Source organism: Rhinopithecus roxellana, chromosome 3, assembly GCF_007565055.1.
Source record: "Rhinopithecus roxellana isolate Shanxi Qingling chromosome 3, ASM756505v1, whole genome shotgun sequence".
Classification (NCBI taxonomy): Eukaryota; Metazoa; Chordata; class Mammalia; order Primates; family Cercopithecidae; genus Rhinopithecus; species Rhinopithecus roxellana.
This window is the reverse complement of record NC_044551.1, coordinates 8,409,972-8,428,036: the sequence shown is the minus strand read 5'-3', so window position 1 is coordinate 8,428,036 and position 18,065 is coordinate 8,409,972. Positions and strand designations below refer to the sequence as shown.

At 42.0% G+C, this 18,065-nt stretch overlaps 1 long non-coding RNA gene across 2 annotated transcripts in view; it reads right to left on the bottom strand.

Moving 5' to 3' along the window:
- LOC115896557 overlaps nucleotides 1-18,065 on the bottom strand; it is a 248,835-nt gene that overhangs the window by 159,900 nt on the left and 70,870 nt on the right. For both annotated transcript variants that reach the window (XR_004056478.1, XR_004056477.1), the window contains exon 2: nucleotides 8,025-8,174. This is a non-coding gene — a long non-coding RNA (uncharacterized LOC115896557). The remainder of the gene's footprint in view (nucleotides 1-8,024; nucleotides 8,175-18,065) is intronic.

The window sequence follows — 18,065 nt, the reverse complement described above, 5'->3', positions numbered from 1 at the left end:
GCAATTCTGTACAGGGTGGTGGGCAGGAATAAAGTAGAGTAGGTCATCATCATAATCTTTAATGTCTGGTAATATGAAGGGAGAAAGGTGGCCATCTCTTTTTTCTCTCTCACTGAGACAGATTTGATTTGATTTCAACCAACAAACCTGTATGATAGCCTGATGTATACCAGACATTGTGCTAGAGATTATGGGAACAGGGAGGATCCTGAGGTAACAAAGACAAGGTCTCTGCCTTCAGATGAATTCATGGTGTGGCTCTTCCGTTTTTTCTAAAAGAGACAGAATGATAATGAGACTTCTGAATCAGAAGAGTCATGGGATCAAAGTTTGAGATTTGGCTTCTCCACTTGCTGGTTTTTGACTTTAGGCAGGTCACTAGCCTCTCCATGCCTCAGTTTCTCTCTATATAAACTGAGGATAAGGGTGCTCCAGTAACCTACCTCAAAAGATCGTTGTAAAGACCAAATGAAATTGAACATGCAAAACCTCTTTCTAAATGGCAGCGCATCATGCGAGTGTGATCATTATAATTATGGGTCACAGCAAAAGAGTGATTAGATTCCTAACAATGATACCTTCTGCATAAACGATAACCTTGCCCAGCAACTCCTATCTTCTAAATCCCCTAAAAATCAGTACCTGAGAAAGGCAGGTTGGCTTTCTTTCAAAGGTAGGGGTGTGTTATAATGAACATTTGTGTGGCCTAGCACCAAGAGCATAGCAAGTACTCAATAAATGCTGAAAAATTGGAGTTAGTCTGAGACTCCACAGTCAGACTAGAGAAAACAGAACCAAAGGGGCTACTCTGAAAGTCAGGGGTCAAACCATACATCTTAGTGGTCACAAATTAGTCCATTTGTTTTTAATGTAATAATGTAAATATGTCAGTAGTAAGGGTAAATGTCGCAATGATTTACCATAGACCACAATCATAAGGGGTTCCTCTACCCGCTCTCCCTGCCCACTATCACCACAAGATTTTTCGCTAGTAGCTTTTATTGTTGATCAAGTTTCACTTTGACTGCGGAAGTCATAGTAGGTATCCTGTAGAAAGTGTTTGAAGAGATTGGGCACAGTGGCTCACGCCTGTAATCCCAGCACTTTGGGAGGCCAAGGTGGGAGGATCACCTGAGGTCAGAATTTGAGACCAGCCTGCCCAACATGGTGAAACCCCGTCTCTACTAAAAATACAAAAATTATTTAGCTACCTGGGAGGCTGAGGCAGGAAAATCACTGGAATCCAGGAGGCAGAGGCTGCAGTAAGTCAAGGTTGTGCCACTGCACTCCAGCCTGGGTGACGGAGAGAAACTCTGTCTCAAAAAAAAAAAAAAAAAAAAGTGTCTGAGGAGACTATGGAATCTTAATTTTTTGAATAATTGGAAGCCAATTTCAAAGGTATAAAGTCTGCATAAAAGAACTCAATATCAGATTCTAGACCGGGCAGGGCCCAACACAAAGGCTCCGGACACACATCAACTGCGGAGCATTGCTTTTTGAAGGAGGCAATGATGAGTGCAGTTTTAGTTAACATGCTCCCACTTTTTGACCTTTAGGCAAATAGTTTAAATTCATTCATCTACATTTCCCAAATCTATAAAACATATGTGCCACCTTTCTTGCATACACTTACACACAAAAACAACAACAACAACAACAAAAATAAATACCCCTAGAAGCCATGAGGGTGCTTTTTTGTTTTTTTAGATCATATTTGTTCATTCAGGCCAATACCAAAATTGAGCAGGGGGAAGGGTGGGGAGCCAAGCTAGAGAAATGGCACAATGGTACAAGAGCCTAGCTAAGGGCAATTGGAAGCTGGCCCAGGAATAAAATTCCCTGCGTGCAGCTGTAAAACATACACCTGTCCTTCAGGGACTGAGTTCAGAATAACCAAGCATTCTTATAATAAGTCTGCACACTCTGTTGTGCCAACAGAGAAGCCCAGTTATATGTGTGAGAGGACCAGCCATGAGCTACTTGGTCTCTGCTGGCCATTTTAGTACTAAAATTTATGACAACACTAAGCAAAACTCCCAAAGTGCAGAAAGCTGGGGGCTGGGGCAGATCTGGTCAAACATGTGACCTACACAGTCCCCTCAGTCTCCTTCCTCAAGCCAAGCTTTCACTCTTCCCCCCGCCCCAGGCCACTCTCTGCAGGACAGGGTGTTCAGAAATTGCTTGAAAAGGGAGAATTATCTTGAAATCAAAGACATTGATTTAGACTTGAACAAAGGTGGTTGTTTGGGGAAATACTGGGGAAAAAACGACTTAGAAGAAGGGAAAGGAGGCATATAGATGGAAGTTAAGTCAGACTGCACATAGTTCCAATTAATATGACTTTTGGAAAGGCTCTTACATTCTCAATTCTATGGAATCCAAGTTGGCCAAAGTGCTGAACCCAAGCTTTGCCGTATAGAACAGTCACACAAACAGTCCCCTCCTAGTCAATCACTGAATCCAGCCTCTCTAGACTCAACAATCTCACTTAGGATCTCAGAATTCCAGGAAATACTAGGGATGGCTTGGCTGCCTCCTTGGTTATAGGTGAGGAAACAGGCAAATGGTGAAATGACTTAACCAAACTTCCCAAAGCTGGCACATTTACAGCTGAGATCTCCCAATACTGTTGTCTTACTCCTGCATGCAAAAATTAGTGGATGTTTTGTTCTATTTTTGTCTGACAAAGGACTTGGCTTCATTTTTAAAAGAAACGTTGTTGCAAGTTACCAAGCTATCAAACCCTGAGGAGGGATGCGCCATTATTTTTCAAATCTGTGCACCAACAGTGCTTCTGTTACATCACCCAACACAGAGTATCTTAAAATCAATTTCAGGAATGCATCTCGTAACCAAAAAACAGCCCGTTCAGAAAGGGGCACCTATGCACGTAGCAGATGCCTTCTATCTGGTCTCCATCTTCTATCAGGTCTCCCTTTCTCTCTCTTTATTACAGCCCCCCACCTCTGGGAAACTGCCACGCCCAGCCACTAAGACCAAGACTTCGTGCACTAAGACTGTGTTGACAGAAAAGCAGAAAAGTACAGCACTGGTTTCCTGTAGGGTTCTGCCATGTGTTTCAGTTGAGAGAAATTTCACACATATACACAGACACAGACACACACACTCTCTCTCTTCCTAAGAAATGAATATAGAGTAGCTAAAACCAGACAAGTTCTGAATCACTGGGGCTTGAGACCCAAGCCTGAGACTGTGTTCCTAATTGGCCACATTGACAGCAGACACCCAGCTCCTCTGTCCCCCTCTCTTGAATCCTGCACAGACGCAGCCAAACTCTTCCCCACCAAACCAGCTTTAGACTCTCCTGCGCCTGGCGATCCATGCCCTCTTCTTCGCCCCTCTCCTGAAGATTCCTGTGACTATGGGTCTGAAAGTGCTTTCTGCCAAGACACCACTTTCCTCCTCTGATCTCATTTGGTTTGTCTGACCCTTGGCTGGTTCTAATCCTTAGTGAGTTCCTTCATGTACTGCTCTAAGCTTGCCCTTTGACTGCATTACCTCAAGCCTTTCTACGAGGCACCAGCTCTGTTTCCTGGCCAGAAGTAGAAATTCCCTCTCCCGCTGTGCAGAAGCCCCACTCACAGTATTCGGCTTCATTGCTTCTGTGTCTCTCCAGCTCCATCGCTTGAAGAGCAGAGATAACAAGGTATAGGTTCTGTGTATGCATCCATGTTCTCATTGATGGCTCAGCCAGCATCTCTAAAGTTTTTTTTAATGATTAAGGGCCTTTGGGTTCCCCTGTGGCACTTCCTTGGAGGTAAGGGCTCGGGTGAAGTTGTTCTTTTGGCTGTTGATCCCAGGGGAGTACAGGGAATATGAAACAGGGAAGGGAGGAAAGCTAGTAAAGAATGTGTTAAGAAGCTTTGGGCAAGCAGGGCTTACTCCAGCAGGAAACCCTTAGGAGACTGCAGAACATTCCTCAGAATAAGGGCAAGGACGTTGGGTTATTTATCCAGCCAAGCCTTTCCCTCTTTGGCCAAGGGTTATTCCTTGGGCAATAATTCCCTGGCACTTGCAGACTAACCTGTGTGCTTCCAAGCTCTTTTCTTTTTTCTTTTCTTTTCTTTCTTTCTTTCTTTTTTTTTTTTTTTTTTTTTTTTTTTCAGACAGAGTCTCACACTATCACAGGGGTTGGAGTGCAATGGCACAATCTCAGCTTACTGCAACCTCTACCTCCCGAGTTCAAGGGATTCTCCTGCCTCAGCCTCCTGAGTAGCTGGGATTATAGGCTCCTGCCACCACACGTGGCTAATTTTTTGTATTTTTAGTAGAGACAGGGTTTCACTAGGTTGGCCAGGCTGGTCTTGAACTCCTGACCTTGTGATCCGCCGATCTCGGCCTCCCAAAGTGCTGGGATTACAGGTGTGAGCCACTATGCCTGGCCGCTTCCAAGCTCATTTCTATGGCTGAAGAATGCCCACAGACAGAGAGAAGCAGGAGGTTGTCCGTCTACACAGCAAGTGACTACAGCCAAACTCTGGGGTGGCCAAGGGGACATAGGTTGGACACCAACAGCGTCTGCTACAAAAGTGGTTGTTGCCACCCTCAGAATCCCCCTCTCTCTGTGATCTTCCAGGTTCAATGTAATATGTACTGAATGCTGCCAAATATAATGCACCAGACTAGACTCAGGTAATCATGAAGATGTGTAAGACAGAGTTCTTCTCCACACAGAGCTTTCAATTGGATGTAAGAGACAAACAGAAATAAAAGTCTTTACAGAAAAGTAAGTCTTTATAGAATAAAGAAGAATATGAGAAGGGCTTTATTAGAGCCATGAATCACTGGCTGTGAGAGCTGCGGGAAGATGAGATTAATTTTGACTGGAGGGAGAAGGCTATCAGGGCAGTTTTCCAAAGCTAAAATATTTTAAACATATGCTAAATCGACAGACATCCAATTCCCACCAAAAGCAAAAGAATAAACATTCTTTCACAGGGTTCTAAAGCCAGAATACAGTGAAAGAATTAGAACCATTTTATCTCAATTCATAAAAGGAAATAAGTGACATCTTTCAGTATCACCCCATCTTCTAGATGCAACGTTTAAAACCAAGTCACAAGAGCAAGATGTTCTTCCTGCTCCACATTCAACTATGCATTTGAAATCTGTTCTCATTTGTTGAAATGAGCAATTAATTAACAGTCTTTGTGAGGTTCTCAGACTCAACAAGTGTGCCCCTCTCCTGCTGCCTCTGCCATAGGCAGCCACTTTGCATGTCCCTGCTTTTGAAGGACAACCTAGGAATGAAGCTGAATGAGACATCAGCAGTTTTCCAAATCCAGGTGAAGAAAGTGAATGACTTCAGCATGAAAGACAGGGCTGGGGCAATGAGGGAGAGAAGGAGACAGATGGATGAGTCAGCCCATGTTCGTGGAAAGCCGGGGTTTGTTGGAAGAATCTCAAGCTTTCATTTTGTGGTGTTTGGAAGCTTAATGCCCAGCTTCTAATTAAACATATAAACTGTAATCACAAAGGTATTTCACAAGTAGTTCCTTGAATGTGGCAGCAGTTCTAAGAACCAATTTGAGATGCAGGGAGGAGCGGGAAAGGTGTGGAGAGGAAGCAGGGCTGGGAGTGAAAGCATCCTGGGCTTCAGGAAGCTGTCTGCTGAGGAGGTGCTGGGGACCCCACACCTGAGCTCCACACTGGAGGGATACGGACAGAGAGGATGAGGATGGAGCCGTGCAGTGGGGCCTTCTTCTTCTTCTTGCCTAGGTCCTTCTCTCCTGCCTCTCTGGCTGCCTGGCTCCAAGCCAGAGACTTGGATATGCAGCTGGAAGTTTGGGAATTGGCGAGAAATAGCAACAGCACCCCACGTCACCATTCAAGTTCATATGTGGCCCTGCCTCTGCCACCCTCTCAGAAAGGAGATGCTAACGGGCAACAACAAGGAGGACGTTAAGGCACAATGGCAGACTTAAAGTGCCCAGTCACACTGTTACTGCACTCAGCTGAGAATTCTGCAGGGGCAGGGAGTGAGGAATGGAAGCCCTTGGGCTTCTCTCGTTTTGTCCCCTGCAGAGTGACTCCACAGCGTTACAGTATCTACCCCAGCCAAAACCCAACTGCTTTCCTGCCAGAAGGGAGATTTTGCCAGATACGAATCACATGCTGGCCAGGAGCACCAAGGCCCTGGGAAGAAGTGTGTGTTTTCCGGTGGGGAAAAGAATGTATTCAGAAGTCCAACTGGAGGAGAAATACGAATCTTGAGCCCTTCACCCAAGGTTGCTCTGTGACTCCACTGCCTAGCATGGCTTAACAACCACACAGATTAATCATAATAGAGACAAGTTCTAGATCAATGGAACTTGATCTTCCAAGCAGAAAGGTTCCAGATCACTGGAGTTTGAGATCCCAGCCTAGCCTGTCTCCTTTTCTCTGCTTGCAAGGCATTTTATGGGTAAGAGCAGGAATGAAACAATAATACATGTGATTAGTTGAGGCTTCAAATGTGCCTGCTGATGCAGAGTCATAATCTCCTCTCACAACAACACTGAAAAGTAAGTCTTGTCATCCTCCAGTTTATAGTTGGGCTCAGCGGTCAAGATTGATTTGTTAAAGTTTCTATCACTTTGAATTCATCCCTAATCATACAGCTAATAGTACCGAAGCCATCTCTGAACTGAGCTGTGACTGACTATGCAGCCTTTCTTCTTTCCAGGTCAGCATACCATCTCTTCCTGACTGGGAGCACAACCCATTAAATATTCAGACATTTATGTGTGGAAAGCAGTGGTGAGGTTGGCTGTCAGCCAGACCTGAATTTTGTTCCACACTCTGCCATGGGAATTTGGGCAAGTTATTTAGCCCCTTTGAGACTCAGTTTCCTCATATATAAAATGGGAAAGAGACTATTACTACCTATATCTTAAGGTTGTTAAAAAGAATAAATGAGGTGTTGTTTGTAAAACACTTAGCACAATGCCTGGCACACAGTCATGCTTGATAAATGTTTATGATTGTCGCTTTTAGTGTCTAGGCTCAGAGATCCCCAAGAAGGTTTTTAAAAAAAAAAACTTGGCTATACAGAATTAGATTAATTATAATCTTTGATTTATGAAGTATTCTCGTTATTGATCCATGAGTAGTCCTTCTTATTAATTAATGTATTCATTTTATGCTAAATATCCACAAAACTACCACTCAACATGAAAACTGTACCATTGACAATAACCTACAGCTTTTATGTATAGAAGGGATTTCACAATTCTAAAATATGTATTCTTGCATATACCATAGCTATATTCTAGGTATTAGCATGCTGAATGTACTCAATGTTCATTGAGTTAATGAATCAATACATGCAATAATTCATCGATAACCACTTGTATTTAGTGACCAGACAATAGACACCACACTCTGAAGCGAAATGTGAGACTACAAGGTAGGGTTTGCAAAGGCAGTGTCTACAAACCAGGCTTTAGTCATAATTAGCCATTTGCCACACTCAGAGTACACCCTACTAAATTAAAAGGTGAACGGGCCCTAAATAGAATAACATTTTTGGAGAGAACTATGGGAGTGCTGTGAGTCCCACTCCCACCCATGGGGTAAGGGTTGTGGGTGCTTTTCCTTTATCTGAAATCGAGGGAAGGTGGCATAAATGGTCCACTCTAAGAGACTGATAGGTGTGGACTGAAAATGGGGTCACAGTGGTCAGATGTCTGTCTCATGCATAAACCATGTAAAGGGTGAGTAGTAAGGGCTAGCAGGCTACCTCTCCAGTGGAATAAAAGAGGGATGACTGCACTGTGATCAGACAGTGTACCCAGAGATAGTCAGAGTAGAGGAAGCTTGAGTGCTTCCCATGGATCAGATATCAGCCACAGAGAAGAGAGGGCAGGCTGAGATCACCTTGGATCCTAAACAAGAGGATTGTCTGGAGAGGCAAATGGATGCCACATGCCTTTGGTGGCAAACCACCAGCCCTCGCAAGCTGAGAAACTTTATGCCACCAGGAGGAGAACCACATGAGCTATCCCCACATGGGCAGACTATACCTGAAGAACTTGCCAAATTCTCTGGTAGAGCCAGCCTTAAACACGCGTAGGATCTGAGATGACACACAATAGGTTTTGTCAAGTCGGGATGGTCCTGCCTCTGCACTCCTCCCCTTCCTTTGCTTCAACCCAGGAGGGGCCCAAGGCAACCTAGAGAGTGAATGAGAAGGCAGAAAAAATTAAGGCAGTAAGATGGAGAAGCCAGTCCTCTTTCTTCCTCTGCAGGTCTGGGCTTGGGGTGGGGTAGCAGTGATAGAAACTTTAACTTCGAAATAAGTGTACATTTTTATTATTACATTTGCCTGGACATAATAATAACTAAACTGAAACTGTTTTTCTGACTAGGAGTGAGAGACCACTATCTATTGCCTGAAAGGCGTCAGCCACCAGGATGAATTTGAAGAGGCAGTTTGGGAAGGGAAAGTAGCTGTGTTCTGCTTAAACTCTGTGAGTCCCACTGGCTGAGAGTGACAGTTATAGTTATAGGGTCTCAACTGAGATCCTGTAAGAATTAAGGTACAGTGCTACAAATGTACAGTGGGCACATAAAAAATTTTCAGACCCATTTATAATGAAAACTATAAAACACTGGTGAAACAACTTGAAAAAGACACCAAATGTATCAGTTCATTTTCACGCTGCTGATAAAGACACACCTGAAACTGGGAACAAAAAGAGGTTTAATTGGACTTACAGTTCCATATGACTGGGGAGGCCTCAGAAGCATGGTGGGAGGTGAAAAGCACTTCTTACATGGGGGTGGCAAGAGAAAAATGAGGAGGAAGCAAAAGCAGAAACCCCTCATAAACCATCAGATCTCGTGAGACTTATTCACTATCATGGGAAAAGCACAGGAAAGACTGGCCCCCGTGATTCAATTACCTCCCCCGGGTCCCTCCCACAACACAGGGGAATTTTGGGAGATACAATTCAAGCTGAGATTTGAGTGGGAACACAGCCAAATCATATCACCAAAAAATGAAAAGATATTCCATGTTCATGGATTAGAAGAATCAATATTGTTAGACTGTCCATACTAAACAAAGCAATCTACATATTCAATGCAACCCTAATCAAAATACCAATGACATTCTTCACAGAAATAGAAGAAACTACCCTAAAATTTATATGGAACCACAAAAGACCCAGAATAGTCAAAGCTGTCCTAAGCAAAAAGAACAAAGCTGGAGGAATCACATTATCTGATTCAAATTATACCACAGAGCTATAGTAACCAAAACAGCATGGTACTGGTATAAAAACAGACACATAGACCAATGGAACAAAACGAGGACCAAGAAACAAGTCCACACACCTAAAGTGAACTCATTTCCCACAGAGGCACATATACACAATGAGTACTATTCAGCCATAAAAAAAAAGAACAAGATCCAGCCATTTGCAACAATGTGGATGTAACTGGAGGTCATTATGTTAAGTGAAATAAGTCAGGCACAGAACGACAATAGTGTGTGTTCTCACTTATTTGTGGGATCTCATAATCAGACAATTGAACTCATGGAGATAGAGAGTAGAAGGATGGTTACCAGAGGCTGGGAAATGTAGTAAATGGCTGAGGAGGAGGTGGGGATGGGATGGTTAATGGCTACAGAAAATATTTGGAAAGAATGAATAAGACCTACTATTTGATAGCACAACAGGGTGACTATAGTCAATAAAAGTTTAATTGTACATTTAAAAATAACTAAAAGAGTATAACTGGATTTTTGGTAACACAAAGGATAAATGCCTGAGGGGATGGATATTCCATTCTCCATGATGCGATTATTATTCACTGTAAGCATGTATCAAAACATCTCACATAATCCATAAAAATACACACCTACTGTATACTCACAAAAATTAAAAACTAAAAAGAAAAAACAAAAAACAAAAAAGTCCCAAAATGGATTAGGAAACCCTACTTTGGATCCCTTCCTCTCCATCAAGGGTCTCCATCTAGGTCAACTCAGGGTTTGATTTGTAACCAGAAAATGCTACAAGAGCCTCAAGATTTTCTCCACAGTAGTCAGACCTGAGATGCTCATTAATCACTGAAAACAAGTGGTTGTTCATGCCGAGTCTGGGAGCACTCTGTTCCTAAGCACCCTTCTCATCTCTCTTATCTTCCAGGAAAGAGCATAGCAGTGGTCCATCCTTTGGAGATGCACCCCAAGCCCTGTCCCATTCACAGTTTGAGGGAATTGCCACCTACTTCCATGCCTCCAAGTACAGCTGTCTATTCCTCCCCTTCCAGAATTATGCCACAATTTCTCCCCTCTGTGAGCCCTCAGAGACACATCTGGACTCTTCCTCCAGGGTTTGCACCTGCAGGAATAGGCTATGTAGCAATTCTGCCATGTTCCACCCAGATCTGTGTGTTAGTCCCTCAGCTTTGCATCCTTCTGCTAAGAGATGGGAGTTCACCTGAAATCACACCATTGTTTGGTTTCCCTTCTTACTTGTTTGCTTTCCCACTTCCTTCCTGTTTTTTTCTTAGAACACTTTCTTACTAAATAACTCGTATAATGGGTGTGATTCTAGCAACCCGACCTAAAACAAGTTGTTAGACCTACTCAGCTTTACCACACTGGCTCTCTTTCTAACTTTGTGCTATAAAACTAACTGGTCTCTAAGCAGCACTCAAAGAGGACAAGAATGCAGGTCCCAGGCATGAGTAGCTTGGTGAGCTGGAATATAATCTCCCCATAAGGCACCCCCCAATCTCAAAATACTACACCTCTCGAGCAGTGACTTCTTAAGCACTCTTTATAAATATAAGGACATTAGTCACAAACAAACATTTATTCAAATTTGTTTTCACTCTTCCCCTTTGTTTTAAAATCTATTTTGACTGCCAGTCTCCTTTAGTATCTGAAGAGAATGAAGAAACAGTCCACTTAAAAGCAGGCATACTGAGTATCTATTGAAAGTTAAGAGACCATACAGATAAGAGTCAAAATATGCCTGAAATGAAACTCTTAGTGAAATTCAATACCTATTTCTTTATATGGAATGGTGTAAAGATAAGGTGATTGAACCATATAATAAAGCAATAGCTAACAGAAAAATCAATAGAGGTACATTATGTACCCATTTAAAGGACTTTAGCCTATAAAAAAGACCTATGCCACAGAGCTTTTAGTTTTGAAACAGACAGAGAGATGGCAGCTCCTTAGAAATCTACAAGTGGAGGCTCTAATTCTTGGAGGGGTTGCACCAATTTGGATGCAACTGCTTCTTCCCCATTTGGAGCACACTGATGAGCCACAAAGAACCCCCAGTAGGCTCCCTCTTGATGGCCTAGGACAGTCAGCCATGATTGTCTTCTCACTTTGCGCAAAGGGCAGTGTGACAACTGGCCGCTTTATAGGGAGACACATGGTGACAGCCTCTCACAATTCTCCATTTAGTCTGAGCCTCCTTCTCCTAAGCTACTCACCACTATGAGCCCACATCAGTAAATACCCAAATTTTCTTTTATTGGCCCCTTCTCTGCACCATCTGGATTAGAAGTAGTGGTCAGGCAAGTTTTGAGAAAGACTTCAGTTCCAAGAGTTGAAGCCATGGGGAAAGGTTTTACATATATTTTCATTTATTGGGAGAAGCATCGGCTGAAGAAGATTGAGAGGCAAAACAGCTCAGAAGGTGCTAGAGACAGACTGCCAGTTCAAATCCTATACCTGCAACAGGACATCCTGGGGCAAAGTTCTTCGACTCTACATGCCTCCTTTTCCTCCTTTGTCAAATTAGGATGATAATATTTACCTCATAGGGTTGTTGAGAGGATTAAGAGAGTTAATACTTTTGGACCAGGCGCCGTGGCTCACGCCTATAATCCTAGCACTTTGGGAGGCTGAGGTGGGCAGATCACGAGATTAGGAAATCCAGACCATCCTGGCTAACATGGTGAAACCCGGTCTCTACTTAAAAAAAAAAAAAAAAAAAAATTAGCAGGGCATGGTGGCAGATGCCTCTGGTTCCAGCTACTTGGGAGGCTGAGACAGGAGAATGGCATGAACCTGGGAGGTGGAGCTTGCAGTGAGCCAGGATGGCACCACTGCACTCCAGCCTGGGTGACAGAGCAATACTCTGTCTCAAAAAAAAAAAAAAAAGAAAGAAAAAAGAAAAAAAGAGTTACTATTTTTTAAAGTGCTTAGATGAGCACCTAACACATAGTAAACACTCACTAAATATAACCCCTGGCTATTGTTTCAGTCACTGTTATTTGTGTCTTCTTCTTCACCGTCATCATCATTATCACCACCTTTCCCTAAGAAAATTTACAAACTTGAAGCAATGTTTATTTAATTCAAAATAAAGGCCCCATAAGCTTCACACAGGAGCACAGTCCATGTCTGTAGGGACTCTCATCACTCCTGTGTTCTCCCTATATATTTGCATCTCTCACTGGCCAGAAGACCTAGCTCTGGTATATATAACTGAATTAGTCAATGGAATGTGACCATGGCTGCCATTTTTTTTTTACAAGCCTATTTGTATTTGTCCCATTTCCCAACGTTGAGACCTCAAGATGTCAGGAAAAAAGACTAAACTTGGAGTCAGAGCCTTGGTTCCTAATCTTGGCTCCCACTAGTATGACAAAGAGCAAGTCACTTAACCTCTTTGCACTTCAGTTTCCTCACCTACAAGGGACAGAAATTGGGTAATTGACACCTGCCTTTCATTACCTCCCAGAACTGTAGTAAATCTCAAATAAGATATGGTATGTGAAAGTGAACTCCCCCATGCAGGTTCAGTGATCCATTCACTCATTCATTCCGTCTCTCTAAACATAGCACAGTCTTAGTGTGCAATAAGTGTGGATGAATGAATAAAACCCCCAAACTACTATAACCTAAAGAAGCAAATTTTGTGTGGACAAAGATCATTTACTTCCATTTTTAATTCCAGTGTCAAAAGAGTACAACATACCTTCCAAAGGGTATAAGAGCATTCCATTCTTAACACAAATGGCTGCCTCCTCTTTTCTTCCCTTGGGTTTCAAAGCTGTAATATGAGTACACGGCCACTTTTAAAGTCTTTCCTATTTTCCACTCTCTCTAATTACATGATATCATGGACTAAAAGATAGACCATGAGATCTTCATGTTGCTACAACTTACGAGTGACGCAAATTATCATTAGCAAACTGCATCTGAAACTGAGAGCACTTCACCCATAAGGATCCCAAGAAAAAACAACCCACTCTAATGACAGAGTAAAAGCAAAGGCTGAGTGCAGAGCTTAAGGAATACATTGGGACCAACCTGTAGATATTTCAAAAGCACTAATTATTGTTACAGCTGGTCATAGGAAGACTAAACCAACTGCACTTATCTGTAATGATTTTTTTTTTAATGCTACCAACGCATTTCACACGTGCTAAAAACTCCAGGCTAAATTGGTTGCAAGACATAAGGCCATCAGGGCATTCAAAGAAATAGTCTCTGCAATTATCACTAATTAACCAGCCCTAACAGTTGGAAGCCAGTTGGAGAGGTTTACGCTTGAATGTAAATGAGGAAGGAAGGACCTGCTGGAATGAGATGGTGTGGCATATTTGTTTTGTTTTGACTTCTTTCCAGACATATTTCAGTTTACATAAATATTTGAAGGTTGGATCAGACAGGATTTACAGCACAATGGTATCAGGAATGTCTTTATAAAAACTTTGATATGGTCTAAATTTGGTTTCAAGAAGGAAGGGCAGCCGTGGGAGCAGGAGTCTTTTTCAGTATTTAACTTTATGTCCTGACCAGTGCCTCACACCACTTCATAAATCATAGGTATCTTGGACTTAGAATGCGCAAGCCCTGTTTCCATGGCCTTGATTTCAGCTATAGATTTCAGCAGGGACAGACACTGCCTGGAGAGTTTGCCAACCTTCTGGTTTAAGCACTGCATGTGTAACTTTTGGTTGACCTTAGGTTCTGGGATTTGAGGGTTAAAGTTGTCTTTTGGCATTGGAGCCTGATTCTTTTTTTCCTCCAAAAGTGTTTAGAGAAATAAGAGAGCGCCCCACCCTCTGCAGCAGGGCAAGCTGTTTCCTGTAGAAGCAAGAGTTAGTGGCTATCCCAGTTATTCCTTGTGAAAAATACTTCTTCAGGAGAGAAACTTTTTCTCAAAGGGTCTGTTTCTGTTTCTCTCTCAGTGCCTAACTCTCCAAGGAGTTTACTTAGAATTAGCGTGGTCTTCGTATAAAGGCAGATAAAGCAAAGGCGATGCATGAAATGCTGAAGCCTGTTTGTTTTCAAGGTGAGAATTAGACCAAAACAAGAATCTGACAGGTTGAACCAAATGAAAAGCCCTCACTTCTCTGAACATGAATTTTCTTCACACAAATTGTTTTTTCCTGAAAGCAGATCATTGAGGGGCAGGAGGATTATAGCAACCTAAACTACATAATCATCTCTAATAAATGCACATTTTTACCACACCAACGGTTGATTAGGGATATACCATGAAACATACTAGCCTATTTCTGAGTGAAGCAGGAAAGCTTTCATAGAGAGGTTTATTGTTTACATTCAATGAAAGGAAAAGTCTGACTTGAAGTAGTCAGATTTAATCTCTCTCTGAATTAAAAGGGTTCTATTGTACTAAGATGCTGGTGCTGTTAGCAAAGGTGAATCCAGGATTTTTGTCCAACCACAGAATCCCTTTATACAAGCGAGCTATACGTGTGGCCACAAACAGACAAACTTGCCTGGTTATTGGCAGCCATTCTCAGTGTAAGAAGAGTTTATTTTCCTTTAGGAGCCCACAGTTGAACAATGTTCTGGTGCTCTAGCTGTTTCATAACTTTCCATGTAATTAAGCAGTTGGCATGACCTTCTGTAGCAAGATAATAATAGGAGTTAGCAAAGGCGGGGCTTGTAGACAAGGACACTTTGGACTACTCTAGCTCACAAATAAAAGCTTTCAAATAAATGTAAAACTGTCTTTCAGATTCAAAGAGCTTTCCCAGTGAAGTGACACTCCCCCAACACACACACACACACACACACTGCAAGCAAACATGACAAAATTTCCTGTAACTTGAGAACTGCAAGGGACAATTCAAAAAGGTGGGAGGAAGCAGACCTGGTCATCATTTTTCAAAAGCCACTTTCACTGTCTAGATGACCTTAAGGATGACTACCAAAGTTAGTCATTTGCAAAAAATAAAAAAATAAAATAAAAGTCACTACAGATTTCTAGAAGTAAGCTGGTTTTGAAAAAGAAATTACGATTTAAAGAAAAATAATAAAACCATGAGCAGAGCACAAATTATAGGGCCACTGAACACCAAGCGGTTTCAAACCAAGATCCAGTAGAACAGATGTACATCTTTCCTGGGACAGAAATCTGAGTGCTTCTGTCCAGGATAGCTCAATAAGCAGGCAACAGATAGGTTGGTGTGGTAGATAGCCTCCAAAGATGGCTGTCATCCATCTAGACACATGGATGCCTGCACTGCCTAGGCACATGGGCTGCTTCCCCCATTTAGATGGGAATCTAATTCCATCTGGAAATCTGAGCTATCCTTAGTGCCTAGCTGGAAAGCAAATATGGCAGAAATGAGGCTGAATAACTTTTGAGGCTAGTTACTAGGGCTGTGCAGTTTCCCCTGGATCTGTTGGAATACTCACTGGTAGGATGGACCTAGCATCTCACTGTGAGAAGCTCATGAGAAGCCACACATAGGCACTCTGGTCAACAGCCTCATCTGGGCTCTCAACTATCAGCCATCAGGAGCTGCTGACCATGCCAGTCAGCCATATTGGTTGTGCAGCCCCAGCCAACACCTGTCTGCAACTTCATGAAAGATGCCAAGCAAGAGTTGTCCAGTTGAGACCCATTAATTCACAGATCCATGAGACATAATAAATTTGTGCATATGTATGAAGTGGGTATGAAATTCCTTTGCTCATTTTTTTCCTTATTGACTTATAAGAGCTTTTTTAAGTGAAGGATAGTAACTCTTTGCCTAACATTTTAATACTGTTACTGAATGAAAGGTCTTGACTGTAAGTTGTCCAGGTTTTTGGCTTGTTGAACAAAGAGTTGAACAAAACACACAAACAAAGCAACAAAAGAACAGAATAACAAAAGCACCAGTTTATTGAAGCAAAAGTACACTCCACAGAGTGGGAGCGGGCTCTAGCAAGCAACTCAAGAGCCACCCCCACCCCATTGCAATGTTCTTTAGGGTTTTTATTAAGCTAAAAAAACTTGGTAACACTCCTAGGTCCCCTTTAGAGGCCTCCAATTGGTTACACCCTATGAAGGATTGCCCTATGACCAGTCTGAGACTGAAGTGGAGACTTTTGTCTTGTCATCACAGGAGTGAAAATGTGGTCTGTTTACTGCCTAATCTTGCCTAGAAATGGCTGCACCTGCTGTTCTCTTGCTTCTGCCTTAACCCTTGGTTACCCTAATTCCCTATTCTTCTATCTCAATACCATACATTTCTTGACTTTGCCATTTGCCTTTTCGCTGGGTATAGAATTATTGTGTTTTTGTGTCTGATGTAGTCAATTATTCAATTATTTGCTGCTATGGCTTCTGCTTTCATAGGCCTGCCCCACATCAAATCAATATCCATTTCTTTGATTATTTATGTGTGCATTTAACATATGTTTATTGAACACCTACTCTGTGCCAGGCACAGAGTGAATAAGATAAAATAGGGGGCTGGGTGCAATGCCTCATACAAGTAATCCCAGCAATTCAGGAGGCATAGGCAGGAGGATTGCTTAAGGCCCAGGAGTCTGAGACCAGCATGGGCTAAATAGTGAGACTCTGTCTCTGAAAAAATGAAAAAAGAAAAATTAGCTGGCCGTGTTGATATGTACCTGTAGCCCTAGCTATTTAAAAGGCTGAGGCATGAGGATTTCTGGAACCCAGGAGTTGGAGGCCACAGGAGGCTGTGATCACACCACTGTACTCCAGCCTGGGCTACAGGGTTGAGACCCTGTCTCAAAACACAAAAGCAAGAACAATATCATACCTTCATCGAGCTCATAGTCTTTTAGGGGGTTAGAATGGGATGGATTTGAACACAGAACTGCTATGAAGAATGTTACTTGTAGTAATGGGGAACATATAGGCTGCTATGGAAGCCCATAGCAGGGGCATTTATGGACTTCCAGGGATGTCAAAGAAAACTTCCTGTAGGAAGTGACATTTAAGCTGCATTCTGAGTCATCTATTTATGGCTTCATTCTACATTTAAATCAGGAGTTAATTTAAGTTCAAGTAGCAATGTACCTAGTAAATATGATCAAAATATTTACAATCATGTTGGATTTCTATATGTGCTTGGGTCTGTTTCTGGGTTTTGCATCCTATTTTGTTAAAAGCTGCCTCTTTTTGGCTCCTAGGTGTCCTCTTTATAATTGTTGTCTTAATTTTGTATTTGAGCCAACATATATTTGGCTTCATATAAAAGCAACAAATCATTTGCTTTGCTTTTATTAATACTTTTTACCCTAAATTAATTTTCTTGATGTACACCTGTACTTTGGTCAATCTATTACAATAAAATCACTTTTCACCGTATTTATTATAGTTTTCCATTTAACGTCTTAAAATGTTTATTACTTAAAAATTGTATGTACTAAAAGTGCATACAGTATATTTTCACCACTTAATAAAGAATAAAAATGACACCCATGTCCCTCACACTGCTCTGATCCATGCAGAGGGCCCATGTGCTGCTTTCTATTGGTCCATTTCTGTGCCCTCAGTGGTATCCTACACTGAAATAGCACTGAGCATTCCCTTGCTTTTCTTCATAGTTTTACCACATGTGTGTTCCTCCAAACAATAGATCATTTCATTTGCCTTGTTTCAACTTTGCTTAACAAAATCATCCTATATTTTTGTAACTTCCTTCTGTGGTTTAGCATCATATGTGTTAACATATACAGATAGTACACAGCATGTTCATTTATTTTTAATGCTACATAGTAGCACAGTATATGTATATCCTTAAGTTTTTCAATCCAATTCATTGTTGATGGATATTTGTTTTACTTTAAGATTTTTGCCAAT